This window comes from Marmota monax, unplaced genomic scaffold (assembly GCF_021218885.2).
Source record: "Marmota monax isolate L192 unplaced genomic scaffold, Marmota_monax_Labrador192_F-V1.1 WCK01_AAM20220418_F8-fsc00019, whole genome shotgun sequence".
NCBI lineage: Eukaryota > Metazoa > Chordata > Mammalia > Rodentia > Sciuridae > Marmota > Marmota monax.
The window spans coordinates 9,605,740-9,615,496 of NW_026695242.1; the positions used below are offsets into that span (position 1 = coordinate 9,605,740).

At 44.6% G+C, this 9,757-nt stretch overlaps 1 protein-coding gene across 2 annotated transcripts in view; it reads right to left on the reverse strand.

Moving 5' to 3' along the window:
* Stox1 (storkhead box 1) overlaps nucleotides 1-9,757 on the reverse strand; it is a 59,201-nt gene that overhangs the window by 23,995 nt on the left and 25,449 nt on the right. The gene's annotated exons all lie outside the window — the stretch shown is intronic.

The window sequence follows — 9,757 nt, forward strand, 5'->3', positions numbered from 1 at the left end:
AGAGCAACGAGCAGGATCTGCCCCAGGATGCAGAAGGCCTCTCCATGCCCACAGATACTTCCCCATGCCGCCTCAGCAGGGCTGCTCTGCCAGGCTGGTCACCTTCCCTCCTGGCCCAATCTGAAAAGCATCATCGAGTTTCTGCATCAGTGGTCCCTTCCAAGTCCCCAGACCATCTGCCCTGTTCTAGCCTCTTTTGAATTGATCAGACTCCTCTGGCCTCTGAGATATTAACGTTTAAAAGATAAAGGCCACCCTGGGGAAATAATTCACATAAGTGCAGTTTCACTGAGAAGCATTTCTAGGCTGGTAGAAACTTTAGGGATACAAAGGGTTCAATTTTTTAAACTGCAGATTCCTTTCTCTTCAGCCCAGAAGTAAAAGTCTTCATATTTCATCTGGGCAATTGTGACTGTACCTCAGCAGGACTTCAGCCTCTTTTCCCAAGGCCAATCCCTTAAAAATCAGATGTAAAGTTCACAACCCCTGAGAAGTCTTGAAAGGGGCTCTAGGCCACCAACTCTGATCTCTATAGGAGAGGGTCCCTTGATTGCTGCTTCTAGGAGCTGACCACCCACTTCACAGTAAGCCATCCACCACTGCATATTCGACCCAGGTCATCCAGAAGATATCCCCAGAGTGTGGCCAGGAAGAACCTACTAGAATACCCTGCAAAGGCTATCTGACCTCTTCCTTGGTCTCGTACGGACACGGCTCAAAGCCACCACCCCCCGACTAAAAAAAAATAACAAAAAAAAAAAGCACTTTGGGTTGCAGCCCAGGGAAGAAGCTCCAGCATCTTTTAAAATATACTTGCTTCCTAGCTTATTGTTTCTCTAGTCCTCTCTTCCTCTTTTTCAGGTATCTTAAGGTCAACACTCTCCATTTATTCATAAACTGACCTCTCTCCCAAGGGCACCATAGATAAATACTCCGACTCTCCACAAGCTGAAGCTTTTTAACTCCAACTCACTTCACCAACCCTGCGCTTGGCCCACTGCCACTCCTTCCTTCCCTATCCCAGGCTCCAGCCTGGCAGCCCAGCGAGCAGGCGCTGCAACTCCAGTGGTGGGAGCAAAGTCAGCCCCAGGGAGCCTGCGCAGCACAGACTGCTGGGTCTCAACTCCTGCTCCCAGCCTGCTTCCAACATGGCCCAATGGAGCAACTGTCAGCAAGAGGCAGAATCTTTGTTCTTGAAGAGCTGGAGCTTTCTGGAAACACGATGGTGAAAACTTGGGATCATCAGCTAAGTTGTAACTATCTAGTGAGAGACTCTGGAGGGATTTACCCAATTCAAAAGATGAGATTACATTTCAAGGGGGAAATAAGCCCCCAGTGCTGACCTGGCTCCTGGAGAGATGTACTTATATTCCAAAAGGTTAGAGGGAGTAGCCAGAACCCTTTCCCTATCTCCAAGCAGCAAAAGTTTTCCCTCCCTCCTTTTAGGAGAGGAAGCAGTTGCCTCTTTCTCCTGTATATAATGATTAAAAAATCCGCTTTTCTCCATCCTCACCTTGGGTCTCTTGTCACGTTCCTTCATATCACCCTAGGGTAAACACTGGAGCAAAGGTGCCTACACAGTTATATTTACATAACATTACTTTACCTTATTGTGTAACTCATAACTAATCTGTCTCTGAACCATAACACCTCAGGCCATGTGTTCAGAATAAAATTAATACGGGTAAATATTAACACCCAACAGTTACAGTGGCGAAGAGAACAGGATCCTATCTGTCAAGTGGTTTTACCAGACAGCTAAGAGCTCTGGGACTGGTTAGCAAGACTTGAGCAATATCCAAGGGAACCAGGATCCATGGGAAATTTGTCAGCTAGGTATTAGGAAACAGGATTAGAAAATGCAGCCCAAATGGTGCCTCTGGATTTGGCTCTCTACTTTGCATGGGAGAGGAAGGGCCCCCAGAAATTTTTATTTTTTACTTATTTATTTATTTTTTTAATTTTAATATTTATTTTTTAGTTATCGGCGGATACAACATCTTCGTTTTGTATGTGGTGCTGAGGATCAAACCCGGGCCGCACGCATGCCAGGCGAGCGCGCTACCGCTTGAGCCACATCCCCAGCCCCCCCAGAAATTTTTAAAGGTGGGCTTTAGGTAGGAAAAGAGAAGTTTATGTTGCTCTTTCCTACACGTGAGAGGAGGAAGGGTAGATTAATGGCTACAGCCAGAGCAGGTTTGAGATTGCAGAGCCAAGCTGTCTTAGTTCTCCGGGGTGGGGCGTGTGGCCTCCTGCATTGGAGAAGCTTCTGATCCTTAGTTCCCTTTGGACTCTGGCTGATCTTCCTGTATCAACAGGAACACTAGTCTCCTTACACAGGTGAAACAAGTGCGTGGAGTAGAGATATTGACAGCTCTGTTGAAAACCAGCACCCATATGCCTGTGCAGAGAGGGGACGCAGAACACAGAGTCGATGGAGATGCCAAGGAATGTACAGGGAAACTTCCATGAGCACCAGAAAAGGGAAAGGGGGCTCCTGTAACCTGCATGGCGTGTCTCTTTTGCATTCCCTGGCAAGGAGGAAACAGCATCTCCTGCAGCTGTGATTGAATCCCTCAAAACACTGAATTTATCTAAGAGGAGTTTGTGCAAACTTTGGAGTGAGGAAAAAGAGGAGTTTTAAAAACTGATTTGGATATTACATCCTTGTAAGGATCATCGATCCTGGAAAGAGACTCACAGTCTACAAAGACTTCTTTTTGCCACTCTTGGGTAAGATGAATGCCCATTAGCCCTGGGGTTCTGGCGGTACAGAGAAAACTGCTGACTTCTTAAGAAACTAAATGAAGGCCTGGAATCTCACTGGACTCTAGGAGTGGGAGACAGACCAGGTGTCAGTGCTGGATTTTTAAATTTTTGTCTAAGGAAAGGTGGTGTGCCAAAAAAGCATGAAAGGGGGGCACTTTCCAGATGGAGATACACTTTTGGGAGTTTGTGACGTAGAGTCATGCCTTTTGAAAAGCAGACTTTAGGCTTGCTAATAAGCTCAAATCAGATGCCCCTTTGAGGGGGGCAGTCAACTCAGATTATATGACTGACAGGTGAAAGGAGCTTTAAAAAATCTTGCTTCCAAAAGGCCTCACTAGCCAGGCAGCCTCTCCGCTTGGATAAGAAGGGGGCAGCTACCCCCTTCTACTGGCGAAGCAAGGAAAAGCCACTGGCTTTTGAGGGCCAAGGGTTTCCTCCAATTACCTGGGCTCTGGAGCCTGGGTGCCTGTTGTTTTCAGCTCTACAAAGCTGAAAACAGGTGTGGCCACTCAGCTCAGTAAGCAGGAGGACCCAGACTCTTGAGGCTGTTTAAAAACAAAAAACAAAAAAACATCCCTTTGTGGGGCCGTGAGCCACGGAAGCAAATCATGAATGCTGGGGGTCTGTCTGGACCTCACTCAAGAAGGGGTCACTTTCTGATGAGGCCTCTGCTGATTGAACCTGGTGGGGTTTCTAGTGGAAGCTGAAAGGCGGGGAAGGTCAAATCACAAGAAGCTGAACTCTCCTCTGCTGGCTCTTGAGTCAGATGGGACTTTGGGCCTCCTCTTGAAATCTCACTGCTGTCGGCTTTTTGCAGTCTGTCATGCAACAGTCAGCCGCAGGTGACTCTGGGGCCTGGTACACACACCTCAGGAAGGTATTTGATTATTTAATGCAGCCATGGTCAGACGTGGCGGATCCTCTCTCTAGGCCTGATACTGGGTCATGATCAGGATGAGGACAGGGGGTGGAAGAGGACAACAGAGTTCCTCTGCCAAGTTTTTTAAACTCAGTGACAATTCTCCTGGACATAGTCTATCTCTCTCTCTCTCCCCACGTACAGTAATCCCAAACCAGCTTGCCTAGAAAGGATCTTGGGAGATTCAGATTTAAGTAATTCTGTTTAAGTTGTGTGAAAATGACTTTTCCTGCAAGTGGCCTGAAGTGATCTTAAAAAAAAAAAAAAGGTTCACTATTCATTTGGCCCAGCAAACCCCACAAAATCATGCAAATCAAGAAGTTAAAATATTTGGGTTCACCTGTGGAACTGCCCAGGACATCAAGGGTATGCATATCTGAAAAGCCACGAAGCTGCCACCAACAATCTGAAAACTGTCACTTTAGATAAGCAAGGTGTGCTGTTCCAGCATTATAACAGTGGAGTTGAGAGGTGTGGGGACAGGTGAGCTGGTGTTGTAAGCAAGGTGTTGTGAGCCCAGGTCAAACAGTGGGGCCGGACATAGGGTCAGTGGTCCAAAGAGGGTGCTGAAGTTTTGCTGCACAAACTAAAAAGGTTTAGATATTGATTCTCTGGTCATTGAACAAATCCAGATGAACAAAGCAAGACGTACTTACAGAGCTCATAGCCGGATTTTACCCATATGTGAGCTCTGGTACCACAATGAGATTCTTCATGGAAAAGAAACAAATTATTCCTAAACCAGGAGGTTGCAGAGGAGGAAAAGATATCCCAGAAGAAACTTAAGAAACAAATTCTTATAGCACAAGAATAAATTCAGCATAAAAGAAATGCAAATAAAAGTAAAATAATAATAAAAATATGGTGAAAATATTTGGTGAAGACTCATAGTCTCATACCCATCCCTTCTAGACAAAAGATCTGGCTGAGAAGATGACTGGAAAATTGTGAAGTTATAGTAATGAGACACACTGATTTTGTAACAATGGAAGAAAAACCTAGAGCAAGTCCCCAGGGAGGCAAACTTTAGACTGTGGAGGATAGACTGGGGGATTGCTGGTCTGCTTTTCAGAATCTGCTTCTGGAGCCCTGTCCCAGAAGGAAAACACTGACCGGCACTCTCCCAGCTGCCTCTCAGTTCCTAAGAGCAGTGAACACTTTGAATTCAAACCTGCTGCGTCCACCCAACAGCTCTGACTGCAGAGAGGAGCTGAGGTTTCCTATTTCTGCATTTTCCACACAGAACACCTCCAGATGTCATCCACAAGTGGGGACAGGTGAGCTGGTGTTGTGAGGAAGCAGGTGGTCCCCCTTCAGGGACTGAAGCACTGAATTAACCCACATTACTAGGGCTGAAGTCAGGGGTCCCCAAAACTTACCAATTCATAGAGTGTGAGGCCCCATTAAGCATCCTGTGCACTTGAGCTGCCGGGTGTATCCCTTGGGGACCCTAACAACTGTAAACTTTTTGTTTCCCAGGGCTTGCCATGTGTGCCTTCTAGGGTTATTTGTACAAAAGACTTTAACTTGGTTTATACTTAGACAGTAATCAGAAACATTTTTAGGAAAATCCAGGTAGATCAAGCAAACTTGAGATGTGCTCTGAGAACAGTGTGCCCATCTACAGCAAGTCATCCGCCATGAGAAAGGTGGGACACATCCATTTCTCACTTTGGTTGAAGTCATTTGTGACTCTGCTCAGCCTGAAAGACATTTGGGTGGGCTTCAACTCCCTGACCAGTGGCTATTGCTTACAAGGTGTCCTTTGCAAGGTACTTCCCTCCCTTTGCCCAGGATAACATATTTTAAAGAGAAGTTGTACTTAAATGATTTAAGATGTGAACTGCTGAGTGACTTTTTTTTTTTTTAATGATACTGGGGATAGAATCCAGGAGTGCTCTACCATTGAGCTACTTCTCCAGCCCTTTTTATTTTGAGACAGGATCTTGCTAAGTTGCTGAGGCTGGCCTCAAACTTGTGATTCTCCTGCCTCAGCTTCCCAAGTCACAGATTACAGGTATGCACCACCAAGTCCAGCTAAATAATCTTTCTTTAGATTTACAGCACCAGAATATCTGGTGACCTTCAGATAACATCAGAATGTGTAACACCCCTCCTTATTCTTTAATTCTGTGCATTAACTAACATAAAACATATATATTGTTTTATGTTTAACTTGCAGAAAACTAATGTTTCTAACTAGATCCAGGAGATCAAGGTCCATTATGATGTTTGGGGGTGGGGGAGGAGACACACACCCTAAATGACGAAGACACTGTTTAGCCTCTGCACCTCCTTTCCCTTCCTATAAATGTCCTTTGGTGGACCTGCGTTCCCCAAGATGGAGCTTTGAGGATGACAGCTTCTTCCATCTCCCCACCAACTCCTCATATCCCTAGTATTGGCTTTCAAGAAGCAAAGAGGGGACCTGGATCTGGTAGCAGCTACATGAAAGACAAATTTGCTGTAGGTTTCTTCCTTGCAGGCCATCACAAAGTCTGTGCATTGTTATTCATATATCCAGCTATAATTGTGGGTATTTGCCTTCCATCAGATTAATCCAGTAACCTGAGGAAGCTACAAGGCTTTGTAAGGTAGGATTTTATGGTGAGGTTTGTTTAATAGACTAAAACCAGAAGTCTTGGACAGAGAAGCTAAAACCAATGCAGTGGGGTTGACCTCATCCTGCCTTTGGAGTTCTGCAGGCAACATCTGGGTAAGTGCTATTTAAAACAAATCAAGTGGATTTGGTCCTAGTACTTGCTGACTAGTGGAGTAACATATTATGGAAAATTTACCAGTAGCCAACTATGGAGAAACACAAGAGACGAAATCCTGGGTTCTAGACAAAAGAGTTTTGTGTTTCTGTACAATTAGAGCTTTCTGAATAAATTGTGCTGAAAACTTAGGATCCCGGGAAAGTCTTGGAAAATTAAGCTACAACTCTATAGATGGGAAACTCCAGACAGATTTGCCCAGCTCCAGGGGATGGGTATATATTTTAAAGGACCATGAAGCCCAAGACATTTCTAGTCATAAAGCAGGAGCCACAAGGGCTTATCTGACCTCTGGAAAGATGTATTTACATTCCAAAAGGGTAGAGAGGCTCCAGATCCTTTCCATCCTGTCTCCAAGCAACAAAGGTTTTCCCCCCTCCTTTGGGGAGAGGAGGGAGAGACACTGCCTTTGTCCTGTGCATACAAAGTGAAAATCGAAAATTGATGCTTGTCAGTCCCATGCCTATGGAGCACCTGGTAACGGGGACAGGAACCTTTGACAATAGAAATGAAATTGGGTCAGAAAGTACTGAACGCACAGACAAGGCTTTAATTGGGAAAAGAAAAAGGGGGAAGGGGTTCAGATGGGGGAAAAGGGGAATACTCCTGATGGTGGATCCCCCAAACAGAGAAGGGAAGCAGTTGGCATGCGCACTAGAGTCTGCTATTTTTCCACTGATCATGAGTATGGTGATTTTGTTTTAGGAATTTCTTTTTGTAGAAGATCCTTGGAGACAGCATGGTGTCATCCTGCACCTGCTCTCTATATTAATAATAGGAGGGATGGGGGCTAGGGGCTGGGGTTGTGTCTCAGTGGTAGAGCACTTGCCTAGCATGTGTGAGGCACTGGGTTCCATTCTTCGCACCACATAGAAATAAAATAAAGGTCCATTAACAACTAAAAAAAATTTTTTTTAATAGGAGGGTGGAGAAAAAGGCACATTTCATACACTGTTCAACAGTACGGGGAAGGGTAGGGAAAGGTTTTCACAGATAACAAGTTATGCATGATGGTCCTAGAGCTCGTCCACCCTGTCCCTTTTCCCCGACTGCCTCTCATTTAGCCACTTGTATGAGAGCTTTTTCCATTGCTTTTCATGGTGTCACCTCAGGTGATATAGTTATATAATAATGAATCTGGAAACTCCTCAGGATGTCAATGTGAAAAACTCCATGAATTCCACTCCTCAGCAAAATGAAGCTGGCAAAAATTATATAAAACCATGACTTAGGACTGAGGGTGTAGCTCAGTGGTACAGTGCTTGTCTACCATGTGTGAGGCCCTGGGTTCAATCTCCAGTACCTCAAAAATTAAAATAAAAAAAATAAAACAATGACTTTAAAGTCTCTGGAAGCTTGATGCAGTAGTGTGCACCTGTAGTCCCAGCTACCAGGGGGGTCAAGGTGGGAGGAGCATTTGAGCCTAAGAGTTTGAGACTAGCCCAGGCAACATACCAAGTGCCTATCTCAGGGAAAAAACAGAACAAAACAAAGTCTCTGGAACTGTTCTAAGGGCATATAACAAATATTCAAGCAAATCTACTAAAATTTGCCAAGAATAGCAAGTCTCTAATAACTGAGCTAAGACCCACTTTCTGCCACACAGGGACCCCAGCTCCAGCTCAGCTTGACATAAGACACTCCAGATAGATATGGAGAGCAGGTTGTGCTCTGCTCTGAGTTACTCCATAAGGTAGAGAACAGCAGTTTTCAGGCTGTGCCTAAACCTGTGTTAACTTTTCATTTTGTAAAGCAGTACTTTGCCATAAGCTACTCCATTTTGAATGTAGTGTGGAATGACTCCTCACCTTGTTTGTTCAAGTAACCATCATCTGTCTGGCACAACCATACGACATAAACTGGTAAATTAATCATGCTAATAATAATGACCAACCATGGTCAGTTACATGCTTACAATCCCAGCAACTTGGTTGGCTGAGGCAGGAGGATTGCCAATTCAAAGTCAACCTCAGCATTTAGCAAGGCCCTAAACAACTCATCGAGACCCTGTCTCAAAAAGGGCTGGGCAAGTGGCTTAGTGGTTAAGCACATCAGCAATCAATCCCCAGTACCCACTCCCCCAAAAAATTTTAATTGGAATCAGATTCAGCAATTTTGCCACCAGGGTTTTGTTAAAAACAACAGAGCAATCAGCTGATAATTAGCCAACCTAACGTATGTGGTGTATTACCAAATGAAGTAGCCATCTTAACAGAGGTATGGGAAAGAGGTAAAGAGAGCCCTGCTAAACGTTTACTGTGTCATCCCAGAGTGATGGCAGTATATCCAAGGCTGTGCCCTCTGAGAGAGCCTCGCCCAAGGCTTCACGTGTAGGGGAAGTGGATGTCACTAGAACATCCTGGCCAAGTCACAAAAGCAAGCAAAAAAAAAAAAAAGGGGGGGGGGAGAGGAATCAGTATCCACAGTACCTACAAAACAATTACCTAAAATGTTCAGTTTTCAAGAAAAATATCACAAGACATGCAAAGAACCAGGAACATGTGGCCCATATGCAGAAAAAAACAGCAAGCAACAGAAACTGCCTGTGAGGGATGAGAGGTCAGGTTTGAAGACTGCCAAGGAGCCATAACATGTTCAAAGAGTAAAAGGAAGGAAAAGAAGATATGAAGACAGAGATGGGGTCTCACTAAGTGGCCCAGGCTCGTCTAAAACCCACCATCCTTCTACATCTGCTAATGCTACACACATCTGAGTAAAAGCGATGAAAGAAAATCTTGAAAATAAAAAGAGAAAAATTAATCACATACAGGGGAATTCCAGTAAAACTAACAGCTGGTTTCTCTTCAGTGATGAAAGACTAATCTGCTCATTCCAGAGAAATAAATGAATACTAAAAACAACCTATTTAAAATGGCTCCCCCACCTCCCCAGTCCTGGGGATTAAACCCAGGGGTGCTTTACCACTCATCTATATCCCCAGTCCTTTTTATTTTGAGGCAGGGTCTTGCTAAATTGCAGCGGCTGACCTTGAACTTGGAATCCTCCTGCCTTAGCTCCCCAAGTGTCTAGGATTATAGGTGTGCACCACCACACTCAGCTAAAAATGACTTTTTATCACCACAATCAGCCTGCAATTATAAAGTAAGACACCCATGACTAAGTTTACTCATGGAGCATTAAGCTTTATGGAATGTTTCTAGAATGTCTCGTTTTTCAAGTACGGAGCTGTGTCTGACTTTATATGGAGGCCTATTTCACTGCTTTCCCTTCATTTTCTCCCCTGCCACCCTGTGTAACTGAGGCTGTGTTCAGAGTGATATTCTCCTTGTAG